We start from the raw sequence: 16,655 nt of genomic DNA on the forward strand, positions 1-16,655 counted from the left end.
AGCGTCCAAACACATCCTGGGCATTAGCAGTATTGCTTTCACAAATGAATCTCATTTGTTCTCTAGTAATGCAGGATTCTAAGTTTACTGTCTGCCACTTTTCATTCATCTTTTCGTGCCCACACTCTATGTTCTGAAGGATAGAGTGTTGTTTCTTCATGGTTTAATCTTAGGGCAATGATGGGATGGATAACATAAACAGTGGCATTACATATGGTAAGCACAAAGGCAGTGGCCACATTAGAAACAGGATCATAGGTGAAATTCACCATAGTCCACCAGGATTGAAACTTCCTTTCAAAATCAATTGCATTATCTCACTCAATTTTCCGAATTTCAGCTGGAAAATTACCTTCACCCCTTTCCTATATGATCAGAGCTGCTGTTGCTTGTATCCATAACTGTGCTTGTATACAACTGAAAGCTAAAGACACATTATCTTGAACTATACTAAGTGCTTCTACTATCAATTTGTGGTCTTGGTCCCCGGCCTCTTCATACTTCTTTACTTTGGCAGTACTTTTGAAATCTGTCACTGGCTAGTTCCTAATGCCAATAGAGATTACTATAAAGGCTGCTTCAATTTTGTTAGGCTACCTGCTGCAGCAGCCAGTTTATTCATCAGTATTTCTGAATCAATTCCATTTAAAACTCCTAATCTTGTCCCTAATATGCCAGTTAGATGTTTGTTATGGGGAACAGGAACTGCTTTCTGTCCATGATCATCCCTCCCTGCCAGAGGGATGTGCTGGGCTCATACTACAAATTCAGACACACTTCACAAGTGTATCTGACAGAGGTTTAGGTCATACTTGAGGCAGATGTTTATTCTGAAATGTAGAGACCTCAGGGAATCTAACCTCTCCCTTTCCCTCCAAAGCACCTGATTTCTCAGATATGTGGCAAGCAGGAATGTCTCTCCTGGTCTACAAAACCTCACCCACCTTGCCCCTAGCTAGGATCAAGCTGTGGACTGTGTTCAGGGCAGAAGATAATGGAGGGGAAATCTTGAGAGAAAAGCCTAAATTCATTGCAGTGCCTCAGAAGAAACTGGGATCAGGTTTCTGCTACTGAAACACTCAGCACAAAAGTGATGCTCAAAATCCTACAGCCTGCTGCTGAGCTCTGAGAGGGTCTCTCTCTCTACTTCTTTTAAGCAGAATCCAACTGCCTCAGACTGGGACAATCACTGATCCAAATCTCAGTAGGAAAAGGGACAGCTATAAATAAGGAAAATCACCTTCCTTGCTCGGGTTAATTTACCACCTGCAGTTCAGCACCCTTTACCAGCCATTGCCTGGGGGTTCAGCCAACCAGCTTGGAAAATGACCTAAGGAAACTGATTTCTTGGTGTTCCTGGTTTTAGGCACCAGCAGAGCTGGCTCCTTCCTTTCTTGTTCTGCTCCTGAGATATGCCTGTTTTTGTGACCATGTTTCCAGCCCTCAAAGGAAGTTTTTAGGAAGGAGGAGCAGGCTGGTTGGATTTTTGAGATGTTAATTTGCATTATCAACTCCACACGTTTGAGAGACCATTCTGGATTGAATAATAGCTGTTATTCAGTCACATTCTTTACTACATTAGGTTCAAGTTTGGAGTTTGGGTAGAGTCTGAACTAGTATGGGGTGTATAAGGCCCTGATGTGGTAAAAATAGCAAAAAGTGCAGTGTCCACTTTGAATTCAAATGAAAGTCTGACAGTAACTCAAGCTCAAAGGCAGGTCACTTCTACAGGCTGTATCAGGGTGAAATTACACCAACAGTCTGATTCACTTAGGCTATCACAGACTTCCTGGTGTGCATATACACCAGGGGAGGTTCAGACACTAACTACATCTGGTCTCTCATAAGCCATCCTATTGATGACCCAGCACTTTACTTTGATTTCTTCTCCTCAGATTCCTTGAAGTGTTCACAGTTCCCGTTCTTGCTATTCTTACTCCTCACATACCTGATTCTCGTGGATTACTACAGTAGATATGTTTAAATCTTTTATCTCAGAAGGTTTTCCCATGGATCCAGTATACTGATTAAATGCCAGGGACCAAGGCCATTCAGCATTGCTTTGGGTAGAGGTACTCTCTAATTCTAAAACTTCAGTTATAATTCCATACAAAACAATTCTGTACACTAAAGTATGAGCTACTCCCGACCGCAATATACTCATTTTGCCCAAGTAAGTTTTAGTCTCAGTTCATTGTCTCCTGCTGTCACTCCTGAAGGGGCTTCTGGACATTCTTCACCCGAGAGTGATGGATCCAGGCATTCTGCTCCTTAATTTTGATTGCAGTGAAGGTGGTGAGAGGTACTTGCAGTAGTCTCTCTTACTGTGGTTCCGAAGTCTTCTCTGTAAGAGACTTAACATATACATCATCCTACATCATCCCCAGGCTATCTAACTCCCTGCTCTGAGTTCCAGCCATATGTTTCTCAATTACTCTGAGCTGTTTGCTTAATGCCACCATGTAAGTGGACATTCTGGACATTACCCTTGTATTCTATATGGTCTTCTAGAAGGCATTCCAAAAGGATTCAGCATTCCTTTAGCTCAAAAGGTTTAGTTTGAACTTGCAATAGTGCTAGTGGAAGAGCTTCTTGCCCCAGTCTTATGATTTGCTGCTTAATCAAATGATTCGTTCTCTCCACCTGGCCACTTGATTGGGGGCGGTATGGGGTGTGAAGTTCCTAATCTATGCCCAGATGGCTACTAATCTGTTGCACTATTTTGGAAATGAAAGGTGATTCTTTATCTGAGGATCTTGTGGCTGGAACTCTGAAGCGTGGTATTATCTCTTGCAAAAATGATCTGGTCACCTCTTGAGCTTTGACAGTTCTGGTGGGGAATGTTTCTGGCCACCCTGAAAATGTATCTATTAATACCAGTAAATACTGGTACCCCCCTTTCCTTGGGAGTTCTGAAAAGTTGATTTGCTGCTGCTGTACAGGCCCATGGCCTCTCTTAGTCTGATCGAGTTTTGGCCTGGGGGGGGGGTATTTTGAGGTTAGTCTGGAGGCAAGGATCACATTATCGGCTCACCTGAGTGATAGTGGCATATAAATTCCTGACAACGATACAATGATTGTTTCAATCACATGTGTGTTCTAGAAAGCCTGTGGGAATTACTACTTCAAAGTCAACACTTCATTTCAATGCACTCTGTATCACTCGCAGCCTTGGTCATTTCGAGAAAGGAGCCACACTCTATAAAAGGCTTTAGGTAGTTAGGCCCTAGTGTGTTTTCTAGTGTCCTTCCTTCACTAGTAACCACGAAAATGGGAAGGGGTTACTAGCTCTCTTTCAATGGTAGCCCACTCCTTGCAGTTGTACGTCTCTTTTGATTAGTATTATTGTATTATGGCTTACCTTCAAGGAAAATCTGTACCTCACCCTTTGCTGCTTTCTTTGCCTCTCCATCCGCCAGCTCATTTCTTCCCTCCAATTTTAAGCTCACTCTCTGGTGTGCCTTAATATGCCTTTTCAGGTAGCTGAACTGCTTCCAGCAGCTGGATTGTCTCTTCTTTCCCTGTGAGGTCAGCAGTCCCCTCTCCTTCCAGATGGCTCCATGTGCATGCACAACTCTGAATGCCTTTTGCTGTTTCTAAGGCATGGGTCCATGCATTTATCTCAGCATCCTGTGCAGAGGTACCTGTTGGTAAGGGTCCAGATGCTATTACCTCTCTGCAGGTAGTCACTGTGAATTTTGCAATGTCGCTTTCTTGTCAGTGAACCAGGTCTCTGCATCGTCCAGAGGAGTGTCCTTTAAGTCTGGGCGGCTGGAGTAGGTAGCTTCAATGGTCTCCAGGCAATCGTGGTGTACTGCTTCTCCTTGATTCCCCTGAGAAAAGAAGCTGGGTTGACAATATTAGTCACCACTATCTCTACATCATCTTGCTCTACCATGATGGCCTGGTATTTCAGAAACCTCTCTGGTGAAAGCCAGTGGCCACCCTTTACTTTCAGTACTGCGGACACTGTGTGGGACACTAGCAGAGTCATTTTTGTCCCCGGGTAAACTTGTGTGCCTCTTGAATATTCAGCACAACTGCTGCTACAGCTCTGAGGCAATCTGGCCATCCTTTGGCTGTTGCATCTAGTTGCTTAGAGAAGTAAGCAACTGCCCTCCGGTATGGACCCAAGTCCTGAGCCAGTATTCCCAGGGCAATTCCTTGCGTGGAAAAATAGAAAGAATGCTTTACTTACATCTGGAAGTTTCAAAGCTGGAGCTGACATGAGGGGGACTCTCTAGCTGGTGAAAGGCCCGTGTAGTGTCTCTTGTCCACTGGAGATCTCAGTTCCCATTGGCAATAAGAGCATAGAGGGGTCTGGCGAACAGTCCATAATTATAAACTCACAGCTGGCACTACTCTGCCATGCCTAAGAAGGTTTGGAGTTCTTTTGTTGTCTGGGGTTCAGGGTTTGGCATAGGGCTTCTCTGCCTTAAAGTCTGCTGCTCAGCACTCACTTCTTACCCCAGGTAGATTACCTTCTGTTTCACTACCTGTGCCTTTTTCTTTGAGACTCTGCGTCCTTGGAGTCCTAGGAAATTCAAAAGGCTTACCGTCCAGGCTTCTCTCGCTTCCCTCGTCTGAGTGGCTACTAGAAGATCATCCACGTACTGCAACAGCCTCCTTTCCTCTTGTGGAGCTTCCCGGGAGTCTGGGTCTTTGCAAGCTGTTCTCCAATCGGAGTGGAGAATTTTGAAGCCTTCAGGCACATGGACTATGTGAGCTTGTGTCTGAATGAAAAAATGTTCTGGCTGGCTTCGTGGATAGGGAGGCAAAAGAAGGCATCTCTTAGGCCTAAGACAGTGAACCAGGTTAGCTCAGGTGTTAAACAAGTTGGTAAGGTCTATGGATTTGCTACCACAGGGTATAAATTCTGTGTTATCTTATTGACAGCCCTTAATCCAGTACTATCAGTTATTGGACTGATTCCTTCCTTACCTTCCTTTTGAGGGTACTACTCAGTTCTCACTGGTTGTGTTCTTTCATTAAGCTTGATGGGGGAGCATCCCATGGGGGAGCATCTTTCACTCTCCCTGGTGCAGCAGAGGCCCATACCCTTGAAAACACTTATTTACTTATTCTAATATCTCCTTACTAATGTCTTTCTTAATTTCAGTGTCTGTTAATATTAAGCCTAACATCTCTATATTATTTGCCTCCAGAGTAACATTTCTCATTTGAGAATGTTTAGCAAATTGAGCGAATTGTACAAAAACTTTTAGGTACACATAGTACACATGTTACTTTAAAGGTTTGCAAAAGTATGCCTTCTCAGACTGGCCAGTTGTTCATTCCCCACACTACAACATAAACATTCTCCACAGGTACTAAAGCTTTATTTAAAACTGAATACATGACCCTTGTGCCGACAAAAATTCTTCCCTTTTGGGAAGGTCACCTTTACCCCTCCTCCCTTACCTTGGGAGGAAGCCTTTAACAAATCATATGTACTCATTTTGCGAACTGTGTTTGCTTCGCATTTCAGCGTGATAATCCTTGCCTGATTTCATATGTTGCTATCTTATGCTGCATGCTGAACAACATGTTTGATTTGCTTTCTCTTTGCCTTGTTTTCCTTTTCAGGGGCCAAGACCAGAGAGCGGTCTGATCTCACAGTCTCTTTGTCATTCTGGGTGATTTCTTAAAACAAAAGACATTTCAGCATACAAAAACTATCCCATTTATCTTCCTATTATAAAACAGTACTAACAGCAATGAAGCACTATAAATCTTTTTATTTTCTGAGCTGCTCTTACTGGCAACCTCCTCCCAATGAGCCCCTCCCAAAAGGGGCTAATTTAGGAACCTGTTTGCTCTGGTCAGTTCTCATTATTTATTTCTCCTTGCCCTATCCCGCTTCCATTCAAACCTTTTTACAGACCTTCACAGTAGTTTCTCAGTTTTCCTCCTATACACACAGCTCCAGGTGGCAGGTATCAGATGTGATTCCCACACACAAGCTCTAAGACCTTAGGTTCTGAATCCGCTTCACCAGAAACCTCTAATTTACACTCGGGGCGTGCACCCTGACACTTATTGGAACAGCAAAACAGCAATACCAGTGTTTCTCATAAACACCGCACTGCAATTATACCTGCACATCCAGCTTTTGCCCACAGGCCATTCCCGTGTTCCCTGGGGAGACAGGGCAGCCAGAGCTGTCCTTGTGCCCAGGGCACAGCCACTGTCACCTCACACAGCGTGCCAGCCTCTTGATGTACCAAAGGCTCCCCGAAATTGCTCACAAAGGCAGGCTATTCTGTTTGTTACAGAGAACTTTAAATCCTTTCAGCGGATTGTTTCCATTAAAGACTTACTGCAGTACCAACCGAAGTGTCATAAATCTCCTAAGTCTCATTAACTAATTAATCTCATTCATCCCTTCTATATAAACTCTGTTTTACAAAATATCAGTCTTTTCTAGTTCTCTTCTTGCACAATCTAATTAAGCACTGTGTCTACTTACACTTGTTTTACTGCCCTGCAAAAAGGCTGTGCTTGTCACAGCCGAAACTCTGATATGCCCACAGACACAGACACACGCACCCCCCCCTCCCCCTTTATCTCAAATTCACTAGAGCCAAGGCTTGAATTGCTGTGAGGGGGAGAATTCTTGGAATTCCTTTAACTCACTTTATCGAAGTTAAACATAAATCACCGTACTATAGTTCTCCTATGTAAAATGCTACTCTTGTTGCAACAAAATCTTAAAATCTCCACAAACACCACTATACAATCTGAGAATCAAATTACCACAATGCAGCAGAAGAAAATCACCACACAAAATCACTGGGAAAGGGCATATTTCTCAAAGTGCTCACTTTTCTCAACACAACACAGCATACCATAATTCAGCATTTACTCATATCAATTTTCCTAGACACAATCAAAATAACAGCACACAGTCTAGAGATCAAGTCCAAACATCCAAGGCAAAGGAACTCTCTGAGCTCATACTCACGGTTAAAATGTACCAAATCTACACAAATCACTACATTCAAACACAATAAATACCATTACTAACATTCCTCCACTCGCTTCTCCGCAGGGCACTTCTCTCCCTGCCCCCGCAGCCTGCTGCAGCCGGCGCCTCTGGCCTCACTCGGCTGCTTCAAACACGGGGAGTACTGACCCCCCCCGCTCTGTAGGGCACTGTAGATTTACTCTCTTTTATACACCATACACTTATCACCTGCACGATCACAAACACAGTGCACTTGCCACACACATTAACCAAACAGCAACACAGTGTCCGGACATCACACACACACACAAACAAAACACACACGGGCTCACAAGTTCTGCTCTATCAGAACTATGAATCCCCAATACACACATATACGGGTTCACCCGGCTTACCCCCAAAGCCGCTAGTGGTCTGCTCTATCAGAACGATGAAGCCCGTCTCTAATACAGCTGCTCTATCAGCTGAACCCATGAACCAAGACGTTTCTGGGTGATTCACTCCCTTTCTCTTCTTCCTTCCCCCTGGGGCCCCATAGTACATACCATCTTCCTCCGCAGGCCAGCGGGTCGTTGTCTGTCCTCGCAGGTGGCAAGTTGAGACAAGTGGAGCCCCACCAGGAAAAAATCCTAGGGCGCGCCTTGGAGGTCCGTCTATCCCCCCTGCCCCCGCGGGGACAGAGAACTCCTGCCTTGGCTCGCCAAAATGTTTTGCGGAGAAAAGAAGAAACCTCACAACTTGTAAAAGTTGTAAAGCCCGGTATGCTTTTATTACGACGCGCTCCGGACGCAAGCCTCCCCAAAAGGGCATGCGTACCCCTGAGGATTTCAGACCTCCTTTTATCCCCCTTCCAAATGCATATGCATACAGTTTCACAATAAGTTCATACATATTCATCTTGCATGACACTTAGCACCAGTTCTTCTTTATCAAAGGAATTTCTAGGTCGGGGCAAATTGACCTCGTGGTCTTTTCTGTTTCTCTTTCTCTGTCTCCTTGCTGTCTCGGCATGCGAGTTTTTCCTTCAGCTTTGGCCGTTCGACTTTTCACCGTTGTCAGACACTTCACCTAATTCAGGACGGATCCCTACTCTGTCTCAAGTGCTCCAGGCACTTGCAGGCATTGGAGGAAGCAGCTGCAGCTGTCAAAACCACCACTTGATACAGATCAAAGGCCCCGAGGGACACTGTGCCTCAGTCATACTGTTTGTATTACCAATGCCAACGGTACTGTGGTGGGGGATGTTCTCTCCCAGTGGGGCTTTGGAATTCAATCACATTTTTAATGGGGGCCATTGGAGCATGACACTTTATCCTGGAAAACAGAGAAACCAGTTTGGGTGGATCAATGGCCCCTACCATTGCAAAAACTTCATGTATTAACAGTGTTGCTCCAACAACACCTCCAGAAAGAGCATATTGTCCCTTCTACCCATCCTTTGAATTCTCCCATGTTTGTTATCAAAAAACAAACTGGCAAATGGAATTTACTCCATGATTTTCGATAAATGTAGCTGTGGAGAACACGGAGGCCTTACAGCCTGGTCTCCCATCTCCTACCATGATCCCTGAAATTGGCACTAGACTGTTAATTTAAAAGATTGGTTTTTTGATACTCCTTTGCATCCTGATGATGCTCCTAAATTTTCCTTTTCAGTTCCAACCACAAACATGCAGGTGGCCTCACAGCGATATCACTGGGTAGTTTTACCTCAGGGCATGAAAAACAGCTGTACTATTTGCCAGTGGTGTATTGCTAGGTCCTCAATTCTGTTCATCAACAAATGCCCAGTGTTCTTTTCTACCATTCTATGGATGATATTCTTGTAGCAGCTGAACAATGGAAGTCACAGAGAAAGCCTAAGTTAGCCCTTGTCACCAAAGCTGTAAATCAGGCAGGGCTTTGCATAGCTCCCAAAAAGGTACATAAACATCCTCTGTGGAGGTATTTGGGGTGGTGCGTTGGAGTCTATTCAATTTCTCCCCTAGCTCTGCAAATTCAAATATTTGCACCTTACATGATGCACAAAAACTTTTGGGAATAATCAACTGGGTGTACTCCATTTTAGGGATTTCAAATACAAAGCTAAAAGTCCTTTGCTTGAATGGTTAAAAGGAGATTCAGATCTTTTATCACCTAGACAACTTACATTTCAAGTTCAGCAGGCACTGCAATGCCCGACTGATGCCATAGTAAGCCAACAAGCCGCACGCTGGGTACCTTGAGGAAAGTGAAGGGAGACGACCACATCCTGATTGATGAGCATTGATCTCCGATTTATTGATCCGGCTTACACACTTTTATAGTAGTGTTAATTAAGCTCATACATATTGCAAAACCTGAGCTCATCATTGGTTACAGATTACACACCAACCCCTCCTTTGTTGTCAATACCTGTGGTTTCTTGTTGAGGCTAATACTTGTTTTTCTCATCCTGCTATTGACTTGTTATTGAGCACCCTTTCAAGGACTCCATGTTTTTCACCATGCCTTTCTCATCACTTAGCCAAGGACACGATATTTACTTTTTAAGGAAAAAGCCTGAGAACTTGCTGCTTACAGCTGCCTTTTACTTTTTAACCAGCTGTATGTGATCATGGCCTTTCTATAAGCCAGGTCTGAACAAAATTCTCCAACAGTACCTGATCTGCCTTTTTAAAAAATAACCTTGCATCCAGCATCACAGCCCCATGCCTTGATGTTTCAATGGGACTCCAAGGCACCAGACTCTTTGTTTATCACTGAATGGATTTATTTACCACACCAAATGACTAATACCATTAGTAACCAACATGAAATGATGGCCCAACTGGTTGTTCAGGGCTGACAGAGACTCATTTCTCTTGCAGGAGGGGAATTTTCCACTATTTTCCTACCTGTAGGGTAGCCTTTGCTGAATTCAGTGGACAAATCTCAATACATCCTCCAAAACATGAGCTGTTTTGACATCTTTTAAAAACCTTTTTAAGCTTTTATATTTGTTTTCAATTGACAGAGAAAACCAACTTCAAGGCTTACCAGTATTTACAGATGGTTCTGGTCACTCTCAGAAATCTGTGGTAGTATGGAGAGACCCCTCTTCTAGTGCCTGGAGAGCAGATGTATCCACAGCTCAGGGGTCCCCCCAAATTGTTGAACTTGCTGCTGTTGTCAGAGCTTTTCAAAAGTTTTCTGTTCCTTTAATCTGGTTACAGATTCAGCTGAAGTTGTAGGAATTGTGATGAGAGCTGAAGCATCAGTTTTGAAAGAGGTTGAAAATTGACAACTTTTTAATTGGTTGCAGCTCCTCATTTTTTCCTTAGAAAATAGAACATTTCCTTATTTTGTTAAGCATATTTGATTGCATACAGAACTTCCCAGATTTTTAGCTGAAGGGAACAGGCAAGCTGACCTTTTAACAATGCCTGTATCAGAATCTGTTCTACCTAATAAGATAGAACAGGCTAAATTGAGCCATTCCATTTTTTCACCAAAATGGTGTCACTTTGATATGGCACTTTGGCATTAGTAAAGCCCAAACTTCAAGAATTATTGCTGTTTGTCTTGATTACCAAAAGTATTCTTTTCTCTCTATTGTAGGAAGTATTAATCCCAGAGGGTTTCAGAGCCTTCAAGTCTGGCATCAGACATTACGCATTTTTCTGCATTTGGGCATTTAAAATACATTAATTCCTCTTTTGATACCTTTTCTGGTGCTCTTTTTGCATCTGCCCATTCAGGGAAAACAGCTTAAGACGTCTCTAGACACGTTGCTGCTTTTGCAATGCTTGGTATACCATCCGAAGTAAAGACAGGCGATGGCCCAGCTCATACTTCCTGTCAAGCTGCTATCTTTTTGCCTTATGGGGAATTCTTGTATTTGTGGGGTTCCCAGACCAAGAAAGGAATGATGAATCTGACTCCATGTTCTTAGAAGGCTAATTTATTATTTTATTATACTTTACTATATTAAAGAATGGTATACTAACACTATATTAAACTACACTAAAGAATACAGGAAGGAGACTTACAGAAGGCTAAAAGATACTAATGAAAAACACATGACTCCTTCCAGAGTCCTGACACAGCTTGACTGTGATTGGTCATTAAGTCAAAACAATTCACATGAAACCAAGGAAACAATCACCTGTTGGATAAACAATCTCCAAATACATTCCAAAGCAGCAAAACACAGAAGAAGCAATGAGATAATATCGTTTTCCTTTTTCTCTGAGGCTTCTCAGCTTCCCAGGAGAAGAATCCTGGGCCAAGGGATTTTTCCAGAGAATATGACTTTCACAGGGAATTATGCGCAAAACAGGTATTGCACATTCCCCAACAGGCCAATCTGTCACTGAACGGGCTCATGGCTCCCTCGAGCGTCTCTTGGTACAACAGAAAGGGAGGGCCAGAGATAGCACCCCTGACAAGAGACTGCAGAAAGCCCTTTATGTTTTAAAATTTTTGAATTGTTCTTTGATGAACCCCAACCCACTGATCGTTCGACTTTTTAATTATAATTCACAATTGCAACAAAAGGGAAAAAAACCCTGCCTTAATGAAGGATCCAGAATCTGGTAAGATATTGGGGCCTGATCCTTAGTTCACATGGTGTCACCATTGAGTCAGGAACAGGAGTCAGGTGAGACATGAAGTCTAACTCTCTTCAGGAGACTAATAATAATTTTATTAGAAACCCGTTCCTTTTTATACACTGCTGACACAGGTGGACCTGATTGGTCATTTAATCAACACACTTCGCATGATTGGCTACTTAAGGAAACACACTTTAGTAAACCTCTTATGAGAAAACAACTGTTCAAAACACCAGCTGCAACATTGTTTTAATTCTTTCTCTTAGACGTCCCAAAACTCCCAAGAACAATTCCTGGGAAAGTTTATCTGGCTTTCTCTCTCTTACCAGGCTGCCAGTATCCACAACCTGGGGTAGAGGTTTTGCTTGTGTCTCCATAGAGAATGGTCCCAAGTGAATTCCATCAAAGAATGTGACGCCGTTTTGAGAATCTTTGAGTGCATGCCCTGAAGATTCACCTTGAACACCAACACTGGCAGAGAACCCTTGTGAACAGGACCTCAACACCACATCAGCACCTGTTTAACCTCTAACAGACTTATGCCCTTGGGAAAATGGTTAAGGTTACCCAGTGGTATCAGGATTTACAGGGCTAGGAAAACTTCTGGGGGACTGGAAACTTGGTGGATGGATAAGAAATTTTGTTAAAATAGCCTTATATGTATTAGGCATTGTATTATGCATTGTTATGCTTATTCTTTGTATTTTACAGTGTGTGAAAAAATTAATAGGCAAGTCACGTAAGAGTGTATTTTTGTATGAACAGATACGGGGAGGTATGGGGAATAAAACAGAGAGTACAGTGGAACTGATAAAGGGGCCTGTTATCTGAAGACTGATCAAGCAGAAACCATGGGAAAGACAGACACAGATAAAGGTTCTCAGGGCAAGAAGTGACCAAGAAAAATATTGTGAGACTTAGTGATAAGATAATGTTAACAGGTGACATGATGTCCTGAAGAATGTGTAACCACTGGGGGATTGTTACCGAAAATAGAGCCTTATATAATTACCATACAAGTCAAAATCTCTATAAACCCCTGGTATACCATGCTGTAGTGTGTTGTAATGTCCTGTTTTAGACTTCCGGGTCCCGGGTCCCTTCCCAGGTGTGCCAATACCCATCTCCCTTCCCCCCCGCCCCCTTGCTGAGTGAGTCCTGTCAATCAGGCTTAACATTCCAACAAGGCGTCGTGTGGTTGTTGAAGTTCAAAGGATGCCCCTCAGGCCCAGAGGTCATTGGCCTGCCTAGGTGTCCCTCATCCCTTGAGACCCCGCCCCTCCCACCTGGTTGGTGGCTCACCTGTCCCCTCCCCTCCCCTCCTCTTGAAATTAAAAGGTGAGTCCAGCCATGCGGTCAGGTATTCTGCTGGAGCTCTTCCCAAGATTCAGACCTGTGTCACCATGGAACAAACCTCTGGATATTAAACCCTCCAGCAGAATCCTCTCCTTTTTTCTCTTCACCTTCGCCTGAAGTCTTCTTCCTGAGGTAAACAGAGTTCCTCACAAGCCTGGACTTGCTTAGGGCCCAGCTGCAACCACCAGCAAGCTATAGGTGTCTCTGGGGTGATACACCACAGATGCTGCCTTCGGCCTAGCAGCGAGGGTCAGACTGGCCCAAGCACAATCTAACTGGTAATATTGGGATTCATATTCCAATATTTGGCATCCCTGGGTGGGCACGAACCACCAATACCCACTAAAACTGGCTTCTGATCTAAATTCGGATATCCCTGTATCTCCATCATCATTAACTCCCCTGGGCGGAGGGAAAAGTTTGGAGAGATTCCTTTCCCTTATCTTTGTCCTGCTGTGATTTGATTGGTAATAAATTCACTCCCTGTGCCGAGGCTGGGTCTATTTTGCCAATGCCGGTGCTCTGGGCGGGATCACTCCCATTCCTGCTCTCAACTCCCAGGCCTCTCCACAGCCAATCAGAGAATGTGATGAACAAGAGTCAGCCAATCAGAGAGAGCAGGTCTGATGACTCACCACTTGCTGGGCAGACCCTCAGCACCCAGTGTTCCTCACCTGGCCCACACCCTCCCTGCCCAGTCACGCCCCAATCCTCCCTGCCCAATCACAGGAGGTCTCAGCCAGGTGCAAGGCCACTGGAAGGGGCTGTGGCTGCCACCAGCTCAGGAGCTCTGTGGGCAGAGAAAAGGGGGTGACACCGGGACTGGGGACACTCACAGGGCTTCCCTTAATTACGCCTCCATTTGTGTTGGCTCAAGTGAGAGCTTCCGGAGAATCTATTCCCACACACAGGACACTCATTGGGCCTCTCCATAGTGAGGATGTGCCTGTGGGTGACAAGGGTGGAGTTGTGCCTGAAGCCCTTCCCGCAGTCGGGGCAGCGGAAGGGCCTCTCCTCTGTGTGAATCTGCTGATGTACTGAAGCATGGACAGACAACTCTTCAACTAATTAAAGCTGAAAAGAAGGGCATTTTATTGCAGTTCTGGACACATGAGGAATCATTTCCAAATGCAGGTGCAAGGAGTTGCAGACTCCTGCTCTCTATTTATACAGAAAAGGCTTTACATATCCAAGCAGTTTCTAAGGAGGTGTAATATATAATCATTATCTGCCCACTTTGTATTATAATCAGCTGAATACCTAATATGGCTGCACAATTGCACTCGCTTAAGTTGGGTCTGTGGGATTTTGAAATAAGGGAGTGGGCGTATGGGAAGAAGAAAGCTCTCTTTCTCATGGTATACTCTTCACCCATGGCCAGTTGGCAGGACTTTTTGATCTGCTGGCCATGCCCCAAGCCACTCCGAACTGTTTGATTATTCTTAAGGCAAGATATTTCCATGGTCTCTGCTTCTTCACAATTGCTACATCTACCCTACATATATCTACATATATCTTAAAGTATATATTACTTTTCAAATATATTTGTTACTCTTTCACTAAGGTATGTGAGTTTTGCTAGCTAACTTAGCTTCTTAACCAATTTTAAAATCTTAGCTAAAATATGTAACCTTCTACTATCTCACTTGTACTCCCAGCTGGCCCCTTGACTCATCCACACTTTTCAATAACTGTAAATACATTTCCAGCTCACCCCTTGACTCATTATGATGAGATTGCAGCTGCTCAGAAACCACTTCCTACACTCAGGACACTCATAGGGCCTCTCCCCAGTGTGGACCTTGCAGTGATTGATGAGGTTGGAGCTCCACCCAAAGCCCTTCCCACACTCCCCACATTTGTAGGGCTGTGTCCCCATGTGGACCACCTGGTGCTGGATCATGTCTGAGCTCCAGAGCTCTGGCTGAAGCCCTTCCCACCTTCCAAGCACTTGTGGGGTTTCTGCCAGCCATGAGTTGTCTCCGCCACCTCTGAGTTCCAAATGGATCTCCAGCTGCCTTCTGGATACAGGGGGCATCTTTCCTCCTCACAGCTCCCAGGGCTGAGTTTGCAACTCCTCCTTATATGGCATCTCCAGGGCTTATCCTCCCCATTGGATTCCCATTCCATAGAGCTGCTGAAAACTGCCTCTTCCATGAGGTTCTGCAGCAGGGATTTGCTCTCCCTGGTCTCTGTCTGCAGCTCAGTGTCTGGGGTAAGAAAAGGAAAGGAAGGAATGAGGAAGGAAGAAGGACAGAATGAGAAAGGGAAGGAGCTATGGAAAAGGACAGGATGGGATGTGCCTCTGTGCCAGAGGGAAGGGGAAGGAGATCCCCCCAGTTCATCCCTGGCAGGACGGCATTGGTAGTGGGGTTGTCCTGCAGCCAGGGAAAATGTTGGGCTGAGACATGGAGCAGAGGAGAGGGGGAAAGGGGCAGCGACTTCCTTCTCACCTGCCTCATGTCCCATGCCATCTTCCTTTTCCTCGCAGCCTCCTCCATCTCCATCCAGACAAAGTTTGGGATTGACAAATCCTGGCCTGGGGGAAAAACAACATGTGAGACCCTTGGTCCTGCTTCCCAAGCCCAGCTCGAGAAGTAACTGCCTTGTTCACAGGCAGGCAGGCCCAGACCCTGCTCATCTCCAGCTTCCCCCACCCCTGCAGGCTGCCAGGATCCCCCAGCTCCAGGATTGGCCTTTGCTGCTCTCCCCACTCTGATGCCAATCAGAGCCCCAAAATCAAGGTCCCCCCACAACTGGCACCACTGCCCCAGCCACTACAGACAGTTTGCCACAGGAATCTTCCACTATTCTCCAAAAGGGCATCCGCGTCTCACTTTTGGGGCCCTGTAAGATCCAAACATCCCCTCCTCTGTAAACAAACCCTCCCAGAGACCCCCAAATGGATTTGGGGTGAGCTGTCCCTCCCCACTCACCTGTGAGATCTGGGGCATTGATGCTGCCAGGACCAGGGGAGCTGCAGACTCAGTGGGAAAGCGGGAAAACCGTGGAGTTCTGCTGTGGCTCCTCCTCTTCCTCTTCCTGTTCCTGCTCTTCCTTTTCCCATCCTCCGCCTCCTCTCTCCCTCCTCTTCCTATTTCTCCTCCTCCCTGCCCACTCCAGATCCTACTTTCACACCCTTGTCTGTCCCACGGCTGCAGCGTTTGGGTGGAGGGAACCAGAGAACTTCCCATGAGCCCCCCAGCGATGGGCAGGGGGCTTGGGAACCCACCCAGTGCAGATCCATTCCCCTCCAGAGCCCCAGGGAATCACTCCAGGGATCAAGCAGTGGGGACACAATAGGATCCCCACGGAGCCACCCTTCTTCTATCCCATCCCTAACTTTCCCTCCACTCTCCCATCATTCCCCCAACCCAAGAACCTCTCCCAACTCAATTTGGGGATCCCATCCTGTAGTGAAACCCTCAGGTTTAGCCACAGCCCCGTGGAGAATCTGAATAATAGAAATACTCACACAATAGCAAAGAAGCTTCCTGAGTCCAGGGACATCCGCCCTATAACCTATCCCTATAGCCATGTAAGGCAATATCTTGTTAACCTTACTGTTGGTCACTTATGGTCCCTCTAACCTTTTGCCATCGGTCAGGACTGGAACCGGGCCAAGGTTATAAAAGTAGCATACTGTACCCCTACTAACTCGGAAGAAGTGCTGAGACTCTTCACGAACCCCTCCAATAAAGCCATACATGTGGAACAGCTGGCGTCTTCTCCTTCTCCTCTCTCTACCGTCTGCTGGA

The 16,655-nt window shown here is 45.2% G+C and overlaps 1 long non-coding RNA gene and 1 pseudogene across 1 annotated transcript in view; one reads left to right on the forward strand and one right to left on the reverse strand.

The window, feature by feature from the left end:
• Positions 1–12,583, forward strand: part of LOC141725913 (uncharacterized) — a 46,561-nt gene extending 33,978 nt beyond the window's left edge. Inside the window, exon 3 of the long non-coding RNA XR_012577474.1 lies at positions 11,871–12,583. This is a non-coding gene — a long non-coding RNA (uncharacterized LOC141725913). The remainder of the gene's footprint in view (positions 1–11,870) is intronic.
• LOC141725842 (class I histocompatibility antigen, F10 alpha chain-like) overlaps positions 1–16,655 on the reverse strand; it is a 259,037-nt pseudogene that overhangs the window by 81,338 nt on the left and 161,044 nt on the right.

Source organism: Zonotrichia albicollis, chromosome 31 (genome assembly GCF_047830755.1).
Source record: "Zonotrichia albicollis isolate bZonAlb1 chromosome 31, bZonAlb1.hap1, whole genome shotgun sequence".
NCBI lineage: Eukaryota > Metazoa > Chordata > Aves > Passeriformes > Passerellidae > Zonotrichia > Zonotrichia albicollis.